This window comes from Zingiber officinale, chromosome 5B (genome assembly GCF_018446385.1).
Source record: "Zingiber officinale cultivar Zhangliang chromosome 5B, Zo_v1.1, whole genome shotgun sequence".
In the NCBI taxonomy this organism is placed as follows: Eukaryota; Viridiplantae; Streptophyta; class Magnoliopsida; order Zingiberales; family Zingiberaceae; genus Zingiber; species Zingiber officinale.
The window spans coordinates 32,913,215-32,929,366 of NC_055995.1; the positions used below are offsets into that span (position 1 = coordinate 32,913,215).

At 41.6% G+C, this 16,152-nt stretch overlaps 2 long non-coding RNA genes across 6 annotated transcripts; both read right to left on the reverse strand.

Annotated features, from left to right (window-relative positions):
* Positions 1–3,060: 3,060 nt before the first annotated feature.
* LOC121987329 lies at positions 3,061–4,679 on the reverse strand. Of its 5 annotated transcripts, none has more exons than XR_006113498.1 (4): positions 4,055–4,679; positions 3,823–3,951; positions 3,666–3,741; positions 3,061–3,076 (listed from the first exon to the last, which is right to left on the reverse strand). It is a non-coding gene; the product is annotated as an uncharacterized LOC121987329 (long non-coding RNA). The 5 variants fall into 5 exon arrangements; XR_006113500.1 differs by having other exon boundaries at positions 3,666–3,750; XR_006113496.1 differs by lacking the exon at positions 3,666–3,741 and having other exon boundaries at positions 4,055–4,673.
* A 5,366-nt stretch (positions 4,680–10,045) lies between these two features.
* On the reverse strand, positions 10,046–11,047 carry LOC121987330. Its single transcript, XR_006113501.1, has 3 exons — positions 10,808–11,047; positions 10,651–10,726; positions 10,046–10,061 (listed from the first exon to the last, which is right to left on the reverse strand). It is a non-coding gene; the product is annotated as an uncharacterized LOC121987330 (long non-coding RNA).
* Between the last annotated feature and the right edge of the window lie 5,105 nt (positions 11,048–16,152).

Sequence of the window (16,152 nt, forward strand, 5' to 3'; positions counted from 1 at the left end):
ATGGCTTCACTGCGGGGATGCGAAGAGGGTAGTCGGTTGTCACTCGCGATGAAGGTAGGAGATGGAAGGAGAAAGGCATCTGGCGAATCACTCTCGTGGTGGTGAAGTCGAACTCGCAGCGATGGTCCATGGAGATGCTGCTCATGACGACGAGGCCAAGCTCCACCCTAGCCTTAGCGACAAATGTCCAAAGTGGTGGTCGGCGGATGATTGGCTAAGAGGGGCAGCGATGTTTGGTGGCGCTCGTTGATGGCGGAATAGGAATATAGGGCATGAATAAACAAACCCCCAACACAATAGCGCTGCGCTATTGCCAGGACTGATTTCGTCCATCGCCAACGTTGGAGCGGTGAGGCACAATCGATGGCAATGATGGAGGTGACACGAAGAGGGGGGGGGGGGGGAATGGCTGGATCGGGAGGAGGAGATGAAGAGAAGTCGCGGTTGAGAAGAAGGGAAAGTCAGTGTTTCGGTTCGACGGAGATTGGGAGGGGAGAGGGTGGCTCGGTGTCACGAGAGAGAGGAGGTGACGGAAACGAATCGGGAGCTTAGGGAAGGAAGTGAAATCGGGATTAAGAGAAAGGTTTATATACTTAGGTTTTATTTAATCAAACCCTAAGTTGATTTCTCAATCAACTCCCATCTTTGGGTATTCCAAATAGATTTTTTTTCCCAAACCTATAAATTCATCCTCTTAAACTCGTCATACGAGCTCCGAAAAATTCCCAAAAAATTCAAAAAAGTTCTTAAAAATTTTTTGTTAAGGTTATTTGTCCATTAAACCTTATTATTAGTTTCGTTACGGTATTTTACATTCTCCCCTACTAATAAAAATTTGGTCCCAAAATTTCGTTATTTACCACCAGTAAGTACTAGCAATAGACAAATAGATAAATGTTGAACGGAACTCTAACCCACATACCTCAAGTAAAAAGATGGGGTATCGAGATCGGATCATATCCTCGAGCTCCCAGGTAGGCTCCTCGTCAGAATGATACTGTCATCCGACTTTAACCAGTCGGATAGTCTTATCCCACAGTTGACGCTCTTTGTGGTCCAGAATCCGTACTGGAACCTCCTCGTAGGTAGCATCAGGCTGAATGAGAATTGATATATCTGACAGAACATGTGTTGGGTCGGGTACATATCTCCTCATCATGGGCACATGGAATACATCGTGAATACCTGCCAGAGATGGTGGTAGCGCTAGACGGTACGCTACCACTATAATCCTCTCTAAGATCTGAAAGGCCCAATGTATCGTGGAGCAAGTTTACCTCGGAGACCAAATCTCTTCACCCATTCCTTGGGCGAGACTCTTAAAAATACATGGTCGCCGGTAGAGAACTCCAGGAATCTACATCTGTCACGCCCCCAAAGGAGTTCCTGTCAGACAAAAATCCGGCAGAACCTCCCCTGTACCGGTGACAATCTGAAGCATCACTACAAGCAAAATACATCAGCCACATGCGGCTGGAATATTTATATACACAACCACGCAGTTATAATAACAGCCCACACGGCTGTACTAAAAATCAACACAGCGGAAAAACGAAAACGGAAAGCCCAATACAACACAATCAACACACTGCTAGCCGGCTAGGCTTATACAACGAATACAACACCAAAACCATAAGATAGCCACACGGCTATCCACAAATACAATGCCAAAAATAAGAAATGAATATACCAAAGAAAACAATCACGATCTTCGGATGTGACGTAGGACCCGGCAGACAGGATACTCCGAGCGACACTCCACCCATCTACCTGAAAACCTAAATATATACATGCGGTGGTGAGTATAGGTAACTCAGCGGGTAATAGAAAAGATAGTGCATGACAAGTATACAGTCTCAGTAGGGAATAAAGAACATGATCATACTATCATAATCAATGCATCTGAACCTACCTGACGTAATAACCAGACATAATCATAGCTAACCTACAAACTGCACAAACCGCTACTGACATAATGGTAAATACATACCCAATCTGAAATCGATACATGTAAAAATGACATGTATGCAGATGGCAACCAAATGCAACAACCATATCTCAATCAAATGCAACAACGACAATCACATGCAACTAGTATCTACTAGGCATGTATGCAAATCTCAGATGCACCGGCATCAAATGCAAAAATGCATGCATGCTCCATGGTCAGGCAGACAGAATGCTAGTAGCTATCTAACTACATAGCATCAGGGTCCCTGACTGCTCACAACGCCGGATCTCACTAAACCTCGTGACCGGGTGGCACGACAGGACTAGCAGCAACTGCTCCAACTACCACTACCCATGAGTGACTGAGTGGGCGGTGCTAAACCAAACCAACTGATGACTCTCTCACCACAAGGGAGACAATGGTCATCAGATGCAATGAATGATGAACATGATATATATATATAATCATCATCCATGCAACAACCCCAAACCTCATAAATACCTCCAACATGAGTATAATCGTCATGATACCTCCACATATCCCACCAAACATATGTATACAACTACACATGTATAATCAACTAATAATCCCCAATGAACATACCAGACACACATGGACAACCCCACATATACAATCAACATGTATTCTCCAATAAAAACATATCGGACACGTGTATAAACCACAGACGTGCAATCAACACACTCCTCCAAAAGTACATAACAAATACGGATATACACACCACATGTAAATGCACGGTCAACCAGATGACTCCTATACACATACCCACCTATGTACAGTCCACATCATATACCCAATCAGCATGATAATACCAGCCACCCGACAATCCCTACAAGACATACTCTACACGTGTAATCACCATAGAGTAGATATCAAGAGTTGAGACTGTATATGAATTAAATGGAACACCTCAAAGATCAAGCATAAGTCTCTAGCAGGAAGTCAACAAACAGATATGATATAAGGTAAAGCAGTCTAATCCATCGGATAACAACCATGCACTAAGTACAAGAAAATCTACATAGAGGTAAAGGAAGAAATACCCGCCTTAAAGTGTAGATCGTGCCAAATAATCCCGTGTCGAGACGCTTGTCCCGAATCCAAGTCCTGCGATCACATAATATATATTTAGCTAATTACATAGGTAGCAACTAGCTAAATAAACTCCCCAATCTAATTAGGGAAAACCCTAATCGAAGTAACTTACCTAATTCCTCACTTCAACTCTTTCTAGATCCAAACATAATCCACAATCTATTAATCAATCCAAAACTCACTAATCCAAACTCATCCTAAATCCACAACAACCTAACATCATCATCTACAACTAACCAAACCACCACATCAGACAATCCAACCAAAAAGCAATCCAATGATCTCAAGAATGATCACATAATAATCCACATCAACCAATCATCATATCCACAAATTTCAACCCAATATAAACCTCAATCAATCCAACACATACAAATAATGATCATGTATCCATTTACATAAATCATTCACCAAATAACCATCACAAATCAACTTATCACAACCAAATCCCAAATTCAAATCAATTAATTCATTTAACACCATCGTTTAATCTACGTGTCATCTACTAACATCAAGAATCAATTCTACAATCCCTTAGAAAACCCAATAGAGTAGCACTCTAATAAGAAAACTAGTAGTACATCACTAGAAAAACACTTACCTTAAGATGAAGCAGCTAATCCAGTAGCTCACAACCCCATGACCCCTGTCCATAAGCTACAAGCACACACACACACCTATCCTCCCTAGAATAAATCCATAATCCAACCATACAGCAAATGATTTGCTTAAACCCTAATTCATAATACAAAACTCACCTCAATAGTCCCTTGCCTCCTCACCCGTGACCTCCACAGCTTCAAGAAGTGGAGAAGCAGTGATCGGTAGAAGAGAAATCTACCAATACCTTGATCCGATGCCTTCCTCCAATCCAGAACAAGAACAACCTCACAAAACAGCAAAACCCTTGAATCTATTAGAGTCCAGATCAAGAAGAACATCACAAAGAGGTAAGGTCTTTGAAATCACCCAATTTCGGATGAAGCTTACCTAGATTTGGTCCTTTCCAGGTGCCATCGCCTACTCCAATCCGGTTGATGAAGAGCAACCGATCACTCTCCAACAAACGAATTGAAGAGGATGAATGAGAAGTTCAATTGGCTTGAGACGACGCGGATCTATGCCCCTCATTGAACCCTAATCGGATCTCCTGGACGGGGAAAAGGACCAACCGAGGAAGCGATCACACCTCCAGAGATGGCTTGGACATCTTTAGTACCTTCAAGATCCGGTGAGGAGAGGTGATCGGAGACCTTGCGAGCTTGGCTCCGACGTCTCGTGGGTCGACGATCGACGAGGAGAAATCGAGAGAAAGGGGCTCGGGGCTCGGGAGAAAAGAGACTCGCGGCGAGGGAGAGAGAAAGGGGAGAGGTCGGGGCGGTAGCTTTCCTCCTCAACGATCAAGGGCTGCCTTGTGCCGGCGATCGGCGTCGCTTCCCGATGACTGGCGATGAAATCGGATCGCGAGGGAGGGGAGTCAGGGAAGAAGGGATCGGGGAAGGAAGTGAATCGGGAGAAAAATTTAAAGAAAATAAAACTTAGGTTTAAGTTAATTAACCTTAAGTTAAATCCTTAATCAACTCCCATTTAAATGGGTATCCCAAATAGGCTTCGCGGTACCCCGAATCCATCCCATCAAAACGGGTCATACGGACTCCGTTTAAATCCCAGAAAATTTCTAAAAATTCCTAAGAAATCCAATAAGATTTTTCGTCCAGTAATATTTATTATTTATTTTGCGATATCTTACATTCTCCCCCACTAATAAAAATTTGATCCCCAAATTTACTGGTCAACTTAGGGACCCTCCTCCAAGGTAACTACCAATCAACATACTCATATGTCACTCATCCAAGTATCATAAACAAATCTCCAAACATGATAATCCTCCTCCAAGTGACTAGCGGCAACTCTGTGAGCTATGAACTCACCCTACTCCCGCTACTCTCACTCTGCAATCAAGCCAACTGTGGATAAATCAAACACCTCTAAAATCCAAAATCCACTATCAATAAATCCTCCAACACATGTATAGAGCGCTCAAACTATCCATCAGTCTGAGATGAAAATCTATACTAAAGTGAAACTCCTAATCCAAAGTCTACTGTAATCACAGTCAAAACCAAGATGTGAAATCGCGGATCTCCATCCAAAACAACCCTCAGAGATACATCATCCAGTCCAGTAATTCCTCTAGAGTATAATCCTGCTACTCAATCCAAAAGAATCTGTCCTACAAATCAATAGCCAGGGAGCAAGTCGTCGCCCAACAATGATTACCCGAACCATCATATCCTCTCCATATCTTGGATAATTCCACAACAAAATCTGTCAAAACATGCTCCCAACTCTACTCTAGTATCCAAACCAACAGAGACAATCCTACTAACATCTGATGTTCAGCCTCCACTTGCTGACATAATAAACATCAAGCTATAGAATCCGCGAGGTCTTTCTTCATATCGTTCCACCAATAAGAGTGCTCCAATGTCTCCACACATCAGATGTCACCCGAATGTATCGTCAATCCAGATCAAGGTGTTTCCTGCAGTAACTCATCCCGGATAAGAAGTGACTCGAGAACACACATGATCTCCCACGAAAATAAAGAATCTCATTCTCATTACACGATTCTCACTACTAGCACGAGACTACTCCGCTCATGCTATATCGGAACTGCACCGACTCCTAGATACGATATATCTGTGTAGAGTACAAATCCGTCTACACTAGAAAGCATAACTAAGACGGTGCAGTTATCTAAACTGATCTCACAACCATCTATCCAGGAAAGTTCTATTCCTTTCCTAGACAGTCCAATCAACGACATAACAATGCTAGAGAAACCCTCAATCCAATCTCCGGTAATATCGAACCAGACCAAAGAAGTTGCGAGTCCCCGGTATAGACTACGACTACTCTCAACTGATAACAACCTCTATCTCTTGTGGATCCACCGATATCCTCTACTAAACACAACGTGTCCCAAAAACTCGTAAACGACAATCACAATACGTACTACTAACTTCACATATAGATGTTCCCGTCGAAACATCTCTAGAACTATGCAAAACTAGTGTACGTGATCCACCTCGGATCGGGAATAGATCACAACATCATCAATGAAGACAATGAAAAATGACCTAACACCCTAAGAATACCAAGTACATCAAGTCCATGAAAACATCTAGGGCACGGTATGCCCAATTGGTAACACTAAAGACTCATATTATCCATACAATAAGCACACTCAACCGTAAGATCCCCAACAAATCTGTGATCTGATCACCAACTATAAATCCATAAATATCACACAAGTGCTACTCCTCATGTCTCTATGAGCATCCAACATAACTAATAGATTATTAAGTCAAATATCTACTAACAAATCATCAAAAGACAACCTATCACCACACCTGATCTCTCAATATCCACCAATCAAAAATCATCCTCAACATCAATCAATCATACCAGATAGTCTCCTAAACAATGATAGAGAAAAATGAAAGCATCCAACCCTCAACACCTACTGCCAACAAACTAAATGTGTCCATAAAGTCTGCCAAATCTCATCATCTCATCCTTTCTGATAATCAAATATCCATAGTAAAAGAATATCAATCCAAAGTCAAAGGGTCACTCAATCTCCTGACCAAGAATCTACCCATCAAGCAAGTATCTCCGCAACCCTCATCTATAAATGTCCCTCGACAAATACCGATAAAAGGTCAAACCCTCTAATATGAGATATAGACTACAAGGTCTGGTAAAATGATCACGTGGTCAAGGTCTTGAGCCACCTGATAGAGACAATGTTAGCTGAGTCGTCTAACCATTGTCTTGTACCCCATCAAACTACGATTTCTCCATCCTGAGGCTCAGCAACCTCCAGTATCGAGCAATGAACACAAAGATAGAGGGACGCTACAACTAAAACAACTGATCAAAATATTTGTCAATCGACGTTCTACCCTCAAAGATCATCATATCCGAATGTACTCTCCAAAATATACCCTTGTAACGGTTGTATCTCAAAGTGTTAAGCACGTAGCTTTACCCTTTTCCACACCGTGCGGTATCCTATCTGAATGTACCTTCAAAGCCCCCCAACCAGGTACAGACAATCCATAGTCAAAGTCCCCATAGAATAGGATACATCGATCCTCTATAGACTGACTAAGTCGATAATGGTATACGGCCAATTCAGTCTTTTCTACACCGGTACGAGTCAAAATATCTAACCAAGTATGAAACATCCCAAAGATAGGAATCTCTAAAAATAGAACAAGTCAGTCCCCTACTAGTCGGACCAACAAAATAAATCGATCATCTCCTAACTGATCCAATAAGAGTAAATCGATCATCCACTGATGAAACTAACTAAGGTAAATCGATACACCACTACCCAAGTCAACAAGGGTGAATCGATCCTCTACTAACCGAACTAATAGGATCACAAAACCAACTAAGATAAGTCAAACCCCAACTGTCCAAGTCAACAAGGGTAATAAGTCAAACCATAACTACACAAGTCAACCAAGTAAATCAATCCTCAACAGGAGTAAACCGGTACTCTACTAACTGAGTCAACATGGGTATACAGATATCATTCACTACACAACTAATGATAACCGAGACTGGTATACGACTCTACCTCTCAACCAGCTAGTAGTAATAGACACTAAACTACTAGTAGTATGATATGATGAATCCCGTGAGACTGTAATCCTTGATCTCCATTAGGTCAACCGTGATCAGTGATTGACCCAAACCATGCAATGCATGCTACAAACAAATAGGCAAGTACTATCAAGAGAACACTAACACACATTATAACTATATGGGCAACAATACATACACCAACAGAAATGTATGATAACAATATGCAAACATACCTCCTATAGCCTGGAGATGTCCTCGCTGCGGTCCCAAAACACGAAAAGTCACATCAAGAAAATCGAATCACGAAAACCAAAACACGAATAATAGGTATCAGCTACTACGATACCAAAATTGGTATCGGATAAATCAAAATCTAAAACAAAACAAAGTCGCGCATCGGTAATTACGTACACTAAATTGTCACGCCCCCAAAGGAGTTCTGTGGACAAAATCCGTAACCTCCCCAGCCATGACAATCAAGCATCACTACAAGCAAATACATCAGCCACATGCGCGTGGAATATTTATATACACAACCACGCAGTTATAATAACAGCCCACACGGCTGGAATGAAACAATCACAACCACGCAGTTATATATAAAACAGCCCACACGGCTATACTAAAAATCAACACAACGGAAAAACGAAAACGGAAAGCCCAATACAACACAATCAACACACTGCTAGCCGGCTAGGCTTATACAACGAATACAACACCAAAACCATAAGATAGCCACACGGCTATCCACAAATACAATGCCAAAAATAAGAAATGAATATACCAAAGAAAACAATCACGATCTTCGGATGTGACGTAGGACCCGGCAGACAGGATACTCCGAGCGACACTCCAAACCTAAATATATACATGCGGTGGTGAGTATAGGTAACTCAGCGGGTAATAGAAAAGATAGTGCATGGTCTATACATAAAACATGGAGATCACAAGTATACAGTCTCAGTAGGGAATAAAGAACATGATCATACTATCATAATCAATGCATCTGAACCTACCTGACGTAATAACCAGACATAATCATAACTAACCTACAAACTGCACAAACCGCTGCTGACATAATGGTAAATACATACCCAATCTGAAATCGACGCAAGGTACAAAGATCGGTAAACTCACTGGATCTGCAACAGATATACCCGTGACACCTGTGCAATATAAGTACGACTGCATATACATGTAAAATAAATGACATGTATGCAGCATGGCAACCAAATGCAACAACCATATCTCAATCAAATGCAACAACGACAATCACATGCAACTAGGGTCTACTATGCATGTATGCAAATATAGCTCCACAGATCAAATGCAGGAATAATAACTGCGTATGCATGCTCCATGGTCACCCCCCACCTCTCCGGACACCACCGACGTAATGAGGCAGTCTGACCCTTATCGCCACCAAAACTATATAGTGGTCGGGCGAAGATCCGCTAGTAGCTATCTAACTACATAGCATCGGGGTCCCCGACTGCGCCGGATCTCACTAAACCTCGTGACACGACAGGACTAGCAGCAACTGCTCCAACTACCACTACCCATGAGTGGCCGAGTGGGCGGTGCTAAACCAAACCAACTGATGACTCTCTCACCACAAGGGAGACAATGGTCATCAGATGCAATGAATGATGAACATGATATATATATATATAATCATCATCCATGCAACAACCCCAAACCTCATAAATACCTCCAACATGAGTATAATCGTCATGATACCTCCACATATCCCACCAAACATATGTATACAACTACACATGTATAATCAACTAATAATCCCCAATGAACATACCAGACACACATGGACAACCCCACATATACAATCAACATGTATCCTCCAATAAAAACATATCGGACACGTGTATAAACCACAGACGTGCAATCAACACACTCCTCCAAAAGTACATAACAAATACGGATATACACACCACATGTAAATGCACGGTCAACCAGATGACTCCTATACACATACCCACCTATGTACAGTCCACATCATATACCCAATCAGCATGATAATACCAACAACCCGACAATCCCTACAAGACATACGCTACACGTGTAATCACCATAGAGTAGATATCAAGAGTTGAGACTGTATATGAATTAAATGGAACACCTCAAAGATCAAGCATAAGTCTCTAGCAGGAAGTCAACAAACAGATATGATATAAGGTAAAGCAGTCTAATCCATCGGATAACAACCATGCACTAAGTACAAGAAAATCTACATAGAGGTAAAGGAAGAAATACCCGCCTTAAAGTGTAGATCGTGCCAAATAATCCCGTGTCGAGACGCTTGTCCCGAATCCAAGTCCTGCGATCACATAATATATATTTAGCTAATTACATAGGTAGCAACTAGCTAAATAAACTCCCCAATCTAATTAGGGAAAACCCTAATCGAAGTAACTTACCTAATTCCTCACTTCAACTCTTTCTAGATCCAAACATAATCCACAATCTATTAATCAATCCAAAACTCACTAATCCAAACTCATCCTAAATCCACAACAACCTAACATCATCATCTACAACTAACCAAACCACCACATCAGACAATCCAACCAAAAAGCAATCCAATGATCTCAAGAATGATCACATAATAATCCACATCAACCAATCATCATATCCACAAATTTCAACCCAATATAAACCTCAATCAATCCAACACATACAAATAATGATCATGTATCCATTTACATAAATCATTCACCAAATAACCATTACAAATCAACTTATCACAACCAAATCCCAAATTCAAATCAATTAATTCATTTAACACCATCGTTTAATCTACATGTCATCTACTAACATCAAGAATCAATTCTACAATCCCTTAGAAAACCCAATAGAGTAGCACTCTAATAAGAAAACTAGTAGTACATCACTAGAAAAACACTTACCTTAAGATGAAGCAGCTAATCCAGTAGCTCACAACCCCATGACCCCTGTCCATAAGCTACAAGCACACACACACACCTATCCTCCCTAGAATAAATCCATAATCCAACCATACAGCAAATGATTTGCTTAAACCCTAATTCATAATACAAAACTCACCTCAATAGTCCCTTGCCTCCTCACCCGTGACCTCCACAGCTTCAAGAAGTGGAGAAGCAGTGATCGGCAGAAGAGAAATCTACCAATACCTTGATCCGATGCCTTCCTCCAATCCAGAACAAGAACAACCTCACAAAACAGCAAAACCCTTGAATCTATTAGAGTCCAGATCAAGAAGAACATCACAAAGAGGTAAGGTCTTTGAAATCACCCAATTTCGGATGAAGCTTACCTAGATTTGGTCCCTTCCAGGTGCCATCGCCTACTCCAATCCGGTTGATGAAGAGCAACCGATCACTCTCCAACAAACGAATTGAAGAGGATGAATGAGAAGTTCAATTGGCTTGAGATGACGCGGATCTATGCCCCTCATTGAACCCTAATCGGATCTCCTGGATGGGGAAAAGGACCAACCGAGGAAGCGATCACACCTCCAGAGATGGCTTGGACATCTTTAGTACCTTCAAGATCCGGTGAGGAGAGGTGATCGGAGACCTTGCGAGCTTGGCTCCGACGTCTCGTGGGTCGACGATCGACGAGGAGAAATCGAGAGAAAGGGGCTCGGGGCTCGGGAGAAAAGAGACTCGCGGCGAGGGAGAGAGAAAGGGGAGAGGTCGGGGCGGTAGCTTTCCTCCTCAACGATCAAGGGCTGCCTTGTGCCGGCGATCGGCGTCGCTTCCCGACGACTGGCGATGAAATCGGATCGCGAGGGAGGGGAGTCAGGGAAGAAGGGATCGGGGAAGGAAGTGAATCGGGAGAAAAATTTAAAGAAAATAAAACTTAGGTTTAAGTTAATTAACCTTAAGTTAAATCCTTAATCAACTCCCATTTAAATGGGTATCCCAAATAGGCTTCGCGGTACCCCGAATCCATCCCATCAAAACGGGTCATACGGACTCCGTTTAAATCCCAGAAAATTTCTAAAAATTCCTAAGAAATCCAATAAGATTTTTCGTCCAGTAATATTTATTATTTATTTTGCGATATCTTACAACATCTCCGATCAACATAACTCTTCTGGTGGTTCCGCGCCTCTGACATCCTTCGTCTTATAGTGCAGACCAACTCTGCCTCCTGCTGAGCTCTCTGAGGTCCTAAGAGTTGTGCCTTCCCAACCTCCTCCCAGAGGGTAGGTGTCCGACAAGGCCTACCATACAACGCTTCAAACGGTGCCATCAGGATAGCCGAATGATACCTGTTATTGTAGGCGAACTCTACTAATGGCAAGTGGTCCTCCTAGCTACCTACGAAATCCATAGTGCAAGACCTCAAGAAATCCTCTAATGTTTGGATGGTCCGCTCTGACTGTCCATCTGTCTGTGGATGAAATGTTGTACTGAAACGGAGGTGTGTGTCCAAGGCCTGTTGTAGACTCTGCCAGAACCGGGACATGAACCGTGACTCTCTATCCGATATAATGATCAAGGGAACACCATGTAATCTATTGATCTCCCGACAATACAGCTCTGCCAATTGATCCAATGAATCGGTCTTCTTGATCGCTAAGAAGTGTACGGATTTGGTTAATCGATCAACGATTACCCAAATCGTGTCACGACCTTGTTGTGTCCTAGGTAATCCCACCACAAAATCCATAGTGATATGTTCCCATTTTCACTCCTGAATAGAAATCCTCGGAAGTAAACCGGCAGGTCTCTGGTGCTCATCCTTCAGCTGTCGACAAACTAGACATCTAACTACAAACTCCGCAAAGTCTTTCTTCATGTCATTCCACCAATAGGAATGCCTCAAATCTTGATACATACGTGTTCCGCCTAGGTAGATTGTAAATCGAGAGCGATGAGCCTCCTGAAGTAACTCCTCCAAGACTGGGTGAGATTGAGGTATGCATAATCTGCCTCAGAAATAAATAATGCCCTCATTATCTCGGGTGAACTCGGTCTACGGCCCGGAAGCTATCTAGTTGCCAATGGACTGTAAGCGTTGATTACCGGCCTAGGCCTCTCGGATCCTCGTCTTGATCAACGACTGAGCAACCATGGTAACTAGAATACCTTGCCTGTCTATCCCTGCTCCTCAAGGCCCAACTCGGAGAAACCCTGAATCAAGTCTATGACCAAAACTCGATGGCATGCGAAAGTCCCTCTAGACTTCCGGCTAAGTGCATCGGCAACCACATTAGCTTTCCCTGGGTGGTATCTAATGGTACAGTCAAAATCCTTCAGAAACTCCATCCATCTCCTCTATCAGAGATTGAGTTCCTTCTGAGTAAAAAGGTATTTGAGACTCTTATGATCTGTGAGAATCTTAAATGTAATACCATAAGGATGATGCAGCCAAATCTTCAAAGCAAAGATAATGACAGCCAGCTCCAGATCATGTACTGGGTAGTTCTTCTCATGCTCTTTCAACCGACGAGAAGCATAGGAGACTAACCTGTTGTGCTGCATCAAAACAGTGCCCAAATCCGGTAAAGAAGCGTCGGTGTAGAGTATGAATCTGTCCACTCTAGAGGGAAAAATCAGAACTGGTGCTGACACTAATCTCCGCTTCAGCTCCTAGAAGCTGGTCTCGCAGGCTTTTGACCACGTGAACTTCATGCCATTCCTGGTCAGGCATGTCAGCGGCATAGCAATGTGAGAGAAACCCTCAACGAACCATCTATAATATCTGGCCAATCCCAAGCAACTGTGGATCTCTTGAACTGATTTCAACTGTTCTCAGTTGGTGATAGCCTTGATCTTCTGAGGATCTACTAAAATACCTCATCTAGAAACCACGTGTCCCAAAAAATCGACTAAGGGTCTCCAAGACTATGCGAAGATGTTATTCATGTTCCTCCTCAGAACACGAGTAGATCATATGTCGTCGATGAAGACGATAACGAACCAATCTAGATACTCCTAGAAAACGCGGTTCATCAAATCCATAAATACCGTTGGAGCATTGATGAGCCCAAATGACATTACCAAAAAAACTCATATAGTCTGTATTAAGGCATACTCAACCATAAGATTACTAGCAACGAATTTGTAATCCGATCACCAACTACATATCACCAAATCCATAAATATCACTCATCACACTCACTATGTCACCATCAACGACAAACCCAAATAATAGATCATCAAAACAAATATCCACTAATAGATCATCAAAACAACTATCCACTAATAGATAATCCGACAATCACATAACTCAACATTTAATTTAATAAATCATTAGAAATCGTCATATCACAATATCTGATCTCACAATATCCTCAACCTCAAACCATCCTCAACAAAAATCAAACATGATAACTCCTCAGTGACCAATTTTCATTATATCGGGTACCCTAATATCCAAAAGATATGAGTATACAAACTCTACTAATCCAATCCAAACAATGTCTAAGGAATATGCCAAATCTCATCCTTTAGATACTCAAATATCTACAATTAAAGAATCACAATCCAAATTTCAAAGGGTCACTCAACCTCCTGACTAAGAGTCTACCCATCGAAGAATATCACCACAAATCTTAAAATCATACCCATATATGTCTTTCGACAAATGTCAATAAAATATCGAACATCCTGATCTAACATATAGACTTCAAGACCTTTAGTAAATGATTGAGTGGTCAAGGTCTTGAGCTACTTATGAAGACAATGATAGTTGAGTCGACTAATCATTGTTTTACAACACATCATACTACGATTGCTCCACCTGAGGTTCAGTAACCTCTGGTGACAAGCAATGCCCACAAGGGTAGAGGAGTACTATCAACAAATAGAGAACTGACATAACTGTCAATCGACACTCTGCTCCTCGTAAATCATCATATGATATTTTCACTTAGCGAAGGTGAAACTTCGTAGGTGTTAATCAACTAACACTACCTTTATATCACTGCAGGTCATAAATCCCTAGATACCATCAAGGATATCCGTGATCGGTTCATGAGTCAGGATCTCCCATGGAACAACATTAGGCGAGTCTACTGATCATCACCTTATAATCCATTATGCTACCGAAAGAGGTAGTGAAGTACTCGCTCTCAAAACACCTCAACGTAATCACTAAAGATGCCTTGATCTCAATATCATCATCTGCTTCTTCATTCATATGATGCCTTGTCATGTAAAGATAAGCAGCTAACTTCAACTTTTCTTATGCACGTACAAATTATATATCCGAATGTACTCACCAATTCATACGCCCATGAAATGGTTGTATCTCCTAAGTGTTAAGCAAGTAACTTTACACCTTTCCACATTAGTGGGGGTATCCTATCCGAATGTACCTTCTAAGTCATCCTACCAGGTACAGACGGTCCAGGGTCAAAGTACACATGGAATAGGATCGTCGATCCTCTATAGGTTGACCAAGCCGACAATTGTATCCGGCTAATTCAGTCCTCTCTACATTGGTATAAGTCATGTATCCAAATGTGTCTAAAAATCTCTAACCAAGTACGAGTAACTCAAAAATCAAAATCTCTATAAAAATAGAGTAAGTCGGTCTCCTACTGATCGAAATAATAAAAGTAACTCAGTACTCTACTAATTATACCAACAAGAATGGATCAGTCCTCTACTGATCACGTCAAAAAAGGTAAATTGGTTCTCTATTGATCGAACCAACAAAATAGATTGGTCATCAACAACTGGTCCAATAAGAGTACATCAATCATACACAAAAGTAACTAAGTAAATCAATCCACAACTACCCAAGTCAATAAGGGTAAATCAGTCCTCTACAAACAGAACCAAAGAGAATATAAATTAATCCTCTACAGATTGAGTTAACATGATTATTACTGGTAGTATGATATGATGAATCATCCAGTAGGGTCTACCGTGTGGTTGACCCCTCACATGCAATATATGCTACAAACAACTAAATAGGTACTAAAAGAGTATTAATACATGTCATAACTAACTATCATAGATAACTATAGATGTACTAAAAGAAGTGCATGATAATAGTAACAAACATACCTCCTATAGCTTGGAAATATCTTGCTGCTACCTGGTCCCAAAACCCGAAAAAAGTCACATCGAGAAAACCACGCAACCCAAAATACAAGAAAGTAGTCATCGTAAACCTATGGCTCTGGTACCAATAAATTGTCACGCCCCAGAGGAGTCCCTGCAAGAAGAAAATCTGACAGCTATCTTCCCTGTACCAGTGACAATCTGAAGCATGAATACATCAACACACAAAATACCTCAGCCTACACGGCTGGAATATACACAACCACGCAGTACTGTCTTCTGATATGATGAGGGACCGGCAGATAGGATACCTCCAAGCAACTGCTTAATCATCTACCTGTAATAGGAATAATGCAACGGGGTGAGTTCAACAACTCAGAAGGTATCAATCTAACATGTATA